The 9155-nt window shown below is 43.5% G+C and overlaps 1 long non-coding RNA gene across 1 annotated transcript; it reads left to right on the plus strand.

Annotated features, from left to right (window-relative positions):
- The first annotated feature begins 2871 nt into the window (after positions 1–2871).
- Positions 2872–5667, plus strand: LOC139021596 (uncharacterized). Its single transcript, XR_011473524.1, has 2 exons — positions 2872–3249; positions 4630–5667. It is a non-coding gene; the product is annotated as an uncharacterized lncRNA (long non-coding RNA).
- Positions 5668–9155: the final 3488 nt, after the last annotated feature.

A 9155-nucleotide genomic window follows, 5' to 3' on the forward strand; every position in this document is an offset into this window, starting at 1 on the left:
TCCTAATAAAATGTATCTTTAAAATCACTGCTCCCCAAAGTTATCCACCTACCAAACCACCAAATATTCAAGCTAGAAAAGAGGTCAACCGCTTCACTTTACAGTGATGGGCCAGAGAACTGCATAAATTATGCAAGTTTGCACAACTACTGCATACTAAATTAATGTTGACAGCTAGTCAATGTAAACTTATGCTTACCTAACATTTTCTTAGTTTGGATATACTTTCTAAGCTGCCTCATGGCTTGCTTTAATAGGTCATTTGAGAGTTGACTTTGGGCATTTCACTAAGAAGCAGAAAGGGAATTACAATTGGTGTATATTCTTTTCACCAATGCCTTTTATGAAGTATAACATGTAGAATGATCACTGTTGATTGTCTTATCTCTCTGTATAGGCCTCTGCCTCTCCCTAGCATTCTTGTCCTCCCCATAAGTAAGCGAGGAATCTATTCCCAAAACCATCAGTACAAATGTTCTACAGTTTCATTGTTTGCCCAATTAGACTGATTCCCCAGCTTTGGTTATGCTTGCTGAGGGGCTCAAGTAATCAACACGGCACCATACAGAATCTGAGTTGCAAATAGTGCACAGCCACTAGGATCACAGATGTGAGTTTCAAATGCCGCTTCCCTACCCCCCTCTCCCCCCCCCCCCACCCCCCACACTGATGCACCACTTTGAGCTGTGTGAATTTGGGTTATGAATCCCTTGCTATTTTTCAGAATTGAGTAGGAAAATTCTGAAAAATTTAGATGAGTCATCTAATAGGCTATAGAACAGTTCACATAAAGCAATTATCATAGCACTGGGCATATACTGTCTACCATAACTGTTTCGTCTATGTTTATTAGATGTCAAACACCATCCTATGCATTGTCACTCTGTCTTTCATTTAACCTGAGAGCTGGAGCCAGTATTTCCTTTTTATCAATGTGAAGATCTGTCCCCAGTTACTATCAAATGTAGTTCTAGAGTCCAACAATAATGTTTGCATCCTTTTTCTGTTTCTGGGAAACACTATGGAAAGGTAAACACCTGTTTATATGTGGAGAGGTAGAGACAGAGGTGGGAAGTTCTGATCCTCACATACATCTGCAAAATAACTATTTGTACCTCCAAGAGTTCTTCTAAATCTACTGTCTATCATAGGGCAAGTGCATAATAAGCATTTAATGTAGAAGATGTCATTTTTTCATGTTCCACTGGAATAAACAAAAAAGGCCAATTGAAATATAATACAATACCTCCTTAACACTTTGATCATAAGACACATTACTTTGGAGATGTTTGAATGTGAAAAAGAACTATGTATCTTAGAATCAATGAAATGCAGTAATAATTATTAGTCTCTTCTCTTGGAAATAGAAGCCACACCTTCTTTCCCTGAAAGAATTGCACACATATGTTGAAATTAATTTTGAATTTATTATCTGCTGATTAATTAGATCAAATTATTCAACCGATTCCTCACTCCCTGTGGCAGTATTCTCCATCTACACCCTCACCCTGGGCTCCTGGTGGGTCTTTCCTCACCCTTGACATTGGGATTGTCTATGGGACTTGAGTAGGTTAACACAGGGGTCCTCACCAAAGCGCTAAAGTGAACTGTAGGCTGTACAATTATTGTTGTGTAGGGCTGATGGTTATCAGTATCCATAGACTCTTCCCACTAGAAGCTAATAGCACCCCTGCTTTTCTCCAAGATTCCAGATAATCAAAAATGTCTCCAGATTTCATAAAATGTCCCTGGTCAGGGTTGAAAATTGACCCTTTGGAGAACCATTGGGTCAACAAGATGTAGTGGACCTGATGGACAGAGACTTTAGACTGACTCATGATTCTGTTTTCCTTCTTGCACAACAGTGTTCAAGCATGAGAAGATCGTCCCCTGGTTTTCTCTCCCTTCACCCTGAGCTCCAGAGGAACACCCAACCCAGGGCTTGCACAGTCGGCCTGCTGAGCCCAGCCTAGATCAGCAATCCCATCACTTTCATTGACTTGAGGTTTTCCTTTCTTTGGCAAGAATATTTTCTCTGGTAATGTTTTCAGGAAGAACATATTCATATTTTCATCATCATTTTAAAAAATTATCATTCTGGGTTGGGAAATTATTTTCATCTGGAAGTTTGAAGGTGTTACACTTATGCCATCATGTCACAGCATTCCAGAAAATTCAAGCAGCTTTAAAGCCCTCTGAGAAGTCTGCTTCCTTCTCTTTCCCATGCTGAGACTTCTGGAGGACATCCCTTTATCAGGTGCTGGAATATCATGATGAGTTCATATAATACGCTATAGCCTGGGGTGCTATTCTACATTTATCAAGCTGGACAATTTGTGTCTTTCCACAATAATCTTGAATTTCTTTTTTATGGAAAATTGTCCAGTGTTATTATTTTATTTAATCCCGTACCCTATTTTCTTCTCTTTGTGAAACTCCGATTAGTCTGCTGTGAGACATATTTTGTTTTTGGTCTACTCTCTATGGTATTTTTTATTGTCTCTCAATCTTTTCACTGAATTAAAAATTATATATATATTAATTTTATTATATAAATTAATTAATTAAAAATCAATTTTATATAATAAAATTAATATAAATTTATTATATAACAATTTATTATATTTTATATAATAAAAATTTTATGTATATATATTTTAAAAAATATATATATAATATATATTTGTAATAACTCTTATTACTTTTATAGTATTCTCTAGTTTCTTGTTTCATAGATTCAATATATTTTACTAACTCTCTTGGGACAATATAAATAAATATATAATAGACATAGATATACTTAAACTGCTATGGTTATACATGCATTTTCTGCTTTCTTTGAATTGCTTTTACTTTGTTTATTGTGGGAAGAGCTCAGGAGATTTATCTCAGTGCTGCGGCAGATGCAATGGCGTGAGCACACTCCGCCTATACAGGCTTCCTCGGCACACCAGGAAGTGGCATCGCCCGCCTGAGAAGACCCCCTGGAGCCCCCACATAGTACCCTGGTCTTTCCTACTATTGGTTGCCCTATGGATGTTGTAAACTTCTGATTGGTCTGGAATGTTATATATACTGCTGCACTCACACAATAAAGTTGGATTTGCGTCACTGAACCGTCCCCGGAGTCGGGCATGCTTCGTTAGGACTCCGTTCGGCCTCACCCCCGCGGACCCCCCTGTATCAGCTGGCGCCACGAACAGGGATTCCCGGATCAAAAGGAAAGTCGGCAGGCAAGCCTAAGGTCGGGTGAGTGCCCCTCTGTAACTATGGGAAACTTTCGGACGCTCCATGCGTCCTCGTTACAGAGCAGTCGAGTAAAGGTAACAGAAAGGGAGCTACAAAAGCTCTGGGCTATCCTAATAGCATTTAACCCCTGGCTCTCCGCCACCGGCGGTGCGGGCGGGGGAACAGAAGACCCTTTACCTCCCTATTCCCCTCCAGAGCCCTCTGCCCCCACAGATTCCTGGGCTGTTTTCGATAAGACAAAAGAAGTTTCTCAAAGCTCAAGGAAGGCTGAAACTGAGAGAGAAAAAACCTCTAGCGAGGTGAAAGCAGGGAAGTCTCACCGGGAGGCTTCCTGCCGGAGTCACTCCCTCGCTCCCCTAGCAGAGCGAACAAAAAGTTTAACTGCCCATCGGCCCCCAAGTAAAAAAAAAAAAAACGGGGGGGGGCGTTGCCATGGAGGTTGCCATGGAGAGCAGGGAGAGAGAGTTCTTTGTTGATTTTTGCTTATCTAAGGTATGCGAGGACCCTAGCTGCTGGCAGACAAACTTATCTCTGTCCAGTTTTCTTCTCTTTAACCCTTCCAATACTAAATTAGACTAATACAATATACTTAAGATTACACGAGAAAGGAAGCACCTACTTTTATTAATCTAAAGAAATGCTGAATGTTTAACTTGCCAGCTAAAAGTTTAAAGTTCTAGTTAAATTAAATTGGGAACAGGCTGTGCGACCTGCTTCCTCCCTCCCCTGCATTTTCTCCAACCTCATATACCTATACATAATTTTCCAAAATGAAGCATTGCTGGGTTAAATGATAAACATCTAAGTATTTTAAAATAGCATACAATACTGAAACATTGATTGCTAGATGTGTTTTAATTCACCAGCTCTTAGTATATATACTTTCTTGAAAGTAAGAGAAATACTTAATGGAAGGTCTGAGGCATGGTTATGCATTTTTGAAGGACATAGAAAGAAGGTTTAAAGGCTAATTTGAAAGTGTAAAATTTGTGAAGGTTATGTATGTGATGAGAAGGAAAAGAGAAATGTTGAAAGAAAGTGAAGTTTCAGTCTCCAAGCCTGGCAGGACAGGGTAGCTGGACACTTCTTAAGCTAAACCAGAATATTCAGAAAAACAGCAAGAATTAAGGTTCAATACAAATAAGAAGTTAAGCCAGCACAGTGTCTTATTTCTTATCCAACCATCCAGGTCCCCGGCTTCCACTGCTCCTTTATAACAGTGCATTCTAACATTTCCTCCCATTTTCAAACATTGGGGAGGTCTCAGGGACGTACCAACACCTCTCCCCTTGGTCCGATGGAGAGATCCACTAACCGGAGCCTGGAAGGGCCCCGATCCACTCTTAACCCAAGGGAGAGGGTTTGCTTGTGTTTTTCCAGAAGGTGAGAAAAATCCCGCGTGGATTCCTGCCCGTAACATCAAACCCTGCACCACCAGCGATGAGCCGTAGACCGTCACCACCACCACCATCACCCCCGGTAGAGGAAATGGAGGACCTGACCATAGAGGACAACCAGCCCCAGCGGCGGAGACGACCAAGACACCGATGAGCCCACAACATTACCTGGGGAGACATCAAGAACCTACAGGATCAAGCTGCACGCATGGCACCAGAAGGCAATGCGTCAGAAGGAACATTATTCCTATTAATGTGTGCCTTCATAACAGTGAACTCTCAGGCACGAGCACAACATGTATGGGCGGCCATACCTCATCCAGGGGTGCTCATGCCTGTCAGCGCCAACAGCCTACAATTCCCCGCTGTCCAAGTGTCTGACTGCTTTGTGGACTTACCCTGTGATGGAGCGGAACTGGTCTCATTGCCATAGAACGGGACGGTGTGGGCTGATAGCAGTAGTCCTAACCTGCTTAAGTGGACTCTAGATAATGGGACTGCCCCGGGACAAGGGTGGATATACCTAGCACCTCATGCAGTAATACCCGAGTGAAACCCGTTGAGTTTAGTTTCTTAAGTGATGCCCTCAGCTGTCTAATCTCCTGGTTAAACCCAGCCAACCTCCTTATTTGGGGAGTCATGATAGTAGGATTCATCGTAGGAATAATATTATTTCACTGTTTAAACAACATGTTCAATAAGCTAAATGCTCAGCAAGCCATGATCATACACGTCCAGCAGGCGCTAATAAGAAAAGAAGGGGGAGATGTGGGAAGAGCTCAGGAGATTTATCTCAGTGCTGCGGCAGATGCAATGGCGTGAGCACACTCCGCCTATACAGGCTTCCTCGGCACACCAGGAAGTGGCATCGCCCGCCTGAGAAGACCCCCTGGAGCCCCCACATAGTACCCTGGTCTTTCCTACTATTGGTTGCCCTATGGATGTTGTAAACTTCTGATTGGTCTGGAATGTTATATATACTGCTGCACTCACACAATAAAGTTGGATTTGCGTCACTGAACCGTCCCCGGAGTCGGGCATGCTTCGTTAGGACTCCGTTCGGCCTCACCCCCGCGGACCCCCCTGTATCAGTTTATGACAAGATTTAAAATATTAACCCAAGATTTCTGCTTTTCTGAACACATTCCCCAACTATCACAGCCATACCCATAAGACCAATGACTGCCTAGCTTGGTTTGCTATGAAATGGTTAAACGTCTAAATCCCTGGCCTTTGCAGCATGAGAATCATTAAAATTATGACATAGGAAAGGCTCCTGAATTCAATGACAACTGCCTGTGGCATGTAAGGAACAGTCACTTTCCATTGAACAGCTCCGTGCCCTTCCTGACAGCCAAGCGGCGGGAGAAAAGCAGACGGTGCTCATCTAGCCCTGGCTGTCTCAGGAGATAGCTCTCTTCACACTGAAATGGAAGACACGGTTCTTCAGGCTGCTCCAGCCGAAAGGGCAGTGCTAGAGAGCCAAATGCAGGCTGGAGCGACCCAAGTCTCCTTCACACCCCCGAGACTCTGACAGGCACAGACATGTGGAGAGACCAACCTCGCATGAAGGGGTGTGGTACAGTGGCCTGAGAAGAGGGAGAATGAAGTCAGATGGATATCATTTGCAAGAATCAGGCCCTGGGTGACACCACTGCAGGGTGCAGACCGTGCTTAGTGTCTGCATCTTATAGCATCTCTCTGACTTTCTAATGTCCCGTGTTGCAGACTGTCAGGCCTGCATGGAATCAGTTTGAAAGGGTTACTTAAGAGTCTCAAGAGTTCCCTCGGTTAACTCCATGCAAAGTAAGGATTCTGTCTGACTGATATCCGAGATGCTGCTTTTTGATTCTAGGATGATAGTAGCAGCTCTGTCCCAGCCTCAAAGTGTGGAGGGCCGAGGCGGCGTTTTTACTGCAATTACCTCACTCTGTCTCTTCCATTAGCAATTCCGCGGTGTTCTAAGATCATTCCCACATCGGCTGTGAGTGACACTTTGAGTGGTGAAGGAAGCATGGATGCTTAATTATATGATTTAACTCCCGGTTCCTCCCCAAAGAGGCAGCACTTTGACACTTGTCTTGCTAGGACTGTTTTCTCCAGAGACAATATCAGCAATTCCTCTGGGAAATTCTCTTGGGTTGATTTAACTCAAAAAGATGGTATTTGCCAAACTGCTTTGGACTTAATTCTACATGCATTATCTCATTTCTACCTTAAACCAAGTATTGGTTATGTGTTATTATTATTCCTATTTACAAAAGCGGAGACACAGTGGTCAGAAGGATTGATTACATGTCATTGGACAAATATAATTAGTTAACAGAAATTGGACTTTAACAAAGCTCCTACAAATGTCTTCTAAAGATCAGTGAGCAAAATGCACAGTTTATATACCAGGTGTTTGTATTTGTAAGAGAAGAAATGATGCCTCGTGTTAGTTGAAAAATTCATATATTTTCTGGGACACACAGCGTCTGTGTTGTGTTCATTGGCTCACTCACTCTCTGTGCTTTAGCTGATGGATCTTTGGCAGTAGCGGGGCATAGACACGGAGGAATCCACAGGTAGGAAATAACAGACACTTTCCCAAGGACAAGGGCGTTTCTGCAATAGAAGGCCGTGGACAGGAGTGCGGGGCTGCTCCGGCCTTATGGGCCCCTGGTGTTTAGCCAGTTCTCTCCGCTGGCTCTGAGCTCCAAGTGAGGATGTAAATATATCACCCTCACCAAAGTAGAAGCAGGCGGCAGAGTCACCAATGAGAACAAGATAGGAGTTAGAAATGTGAAATTTCAGAGATAGAATGTTACAGCAAAGAACGGGGAAGCGGACGGGAGGACGTGCATCTGTAATGTGGAACAATCCGAGGGCAGCAGGACCTGTCACTCATTCTAGATTCCCACGTGGTCTCTGAACACGTAATGACACGCGCTTCATGATCACTCCCCTCCGCTGTAGAGCAACATTCTAACGTGATCGATAGGAAGCTTTGGCTTCCTCAAGATGTTCCAGAGATCGCCGAAATCAGATAGCGTGAAGCGTTCTTTTGTTTTTTGTTGTCTGTCACATTATCTGACTCCTGTGGCTGTTTTAGGACTTGGCCAGGGTTTACCTCTCCCTTCTGAACAGGAGGCGCGAGGAGCAGGCTGAGCACTGAGGCGTGCGCATCGCCGCAGACATTAACTGAAGAAAGTAGTTATTCAAAAAGAGGGGCATGAAAGGGTTCCAGGCAAGGAAAATATCCGGAAGACTTGCTTTGCTATATTTTTTACAGCGTAGGGATTGCTTGATGTCGGTGAATCTGTATGGGGACCCAAACTCGAACATACACAGCCGACTCCAGGCACTTTGCTGGTTGTCTTGGGTCTCATTTCTTACAGGCGGAGGGGAGAGAGGACTGCGGAGGCAGAGGGGGGAGTTACTAATTCCCGAAGGCTGTTCTGTTGTGATTACCTCCCAGGCACCAAGGCAGGCTGCTCTCCCTTTGTCTCCGATGTTACTGTCCTTTCACAGGAATGCCTGCAGGTACATCCCCAGGGTCAGAGGTGAGTCTCAAACTCAGGTCTGATGACAGCTTGAGTGTTTTTGCTACTCAGGATTCTTTGACTTGGAAGCGACGGAAACACAACTCAAACCACTTTAGGCTAAAGGAAATTGACTATCTAAACCAGAGATGGAAATCAGGGTATGACTGGATATAACAGGATATAACTTTTACATCACATAATGTAAAAGAGTAAACACTATCTAAGTTCAGTAGAATTCAGTTGAACTCCCAGCTGATTCGATCTGTACTCTCAGCTTTAGCTGCACATTATAATCTCCTGGGAATGGAGAGCATTATACCAAGTGAAATAAGCCAGTCGGAGAAAGACAAGCACTATATGATCTCACTCATATGTGGAATATAATGAAAAAAATGAACTAACAAGAAAAATAGAGACAGACTCACAGATAGAGAGCATGCTGACAGCTGTCAGGGCTAGAAAGATTGAGCAAAAAAGAGAAAAAACGCATGGACACAGACAACAGTGTGGTGATTGTTGGGGGGAGACAAGTGAGGGAGGTGCTAGAGGGTACAAGGGGAGATAAATGGTGATGGACGGAGATTTGACTTGGGTGGTGAACACACAATACAGTGTACAGATGATGTGTTGTGGAATTGTGCACTCAAAGCTGCCGGAAGCCGGTCCATCCTTGCTGCTTGACATAGTTGCTGCAGGGAAGAAACATCTGCACAGCATATGTTTCAAGGGACCTGGGGTATATGGCATACTGTTCTTAATATGTTTGCTCCCCTTCTTAGCGCTATGTGTTTTAACCAAGGTCACCCCTCCGAATAAGGTTGTTTACCCAGGTGGGGATTTTTCCCTGGAGTTAGGGATTAACAGGACTAAGGAAGGGAATAAATCAATAAAACCCCTTAACTAAGTGCCAGGCGGGTAGTTAACCACTTTACCTACGAACAATCATGCTTAAGCTACATAATCTTTACTTAGTTATTTCCTT

The sequence above is a fragment of the Myotis yumanensis genome, unplaced genomic scaffold, assembly GCF_028538775.1.
Source record: "Myotis yumanensis isolate MYYU_CA2020_CCGP unplaced genomic scaffold, mMyoYum1.0.hap1 SCAF_13, whole genome shotgun sequence".
In the NCBI taxonomy this organism is placed as follows: domain Eukaryota; kingdom Metazoa; phylum Chordata; class Mammalia; order Chiroptera; family Vespertilionidae; genus Myotis; species Myotis yumanensis.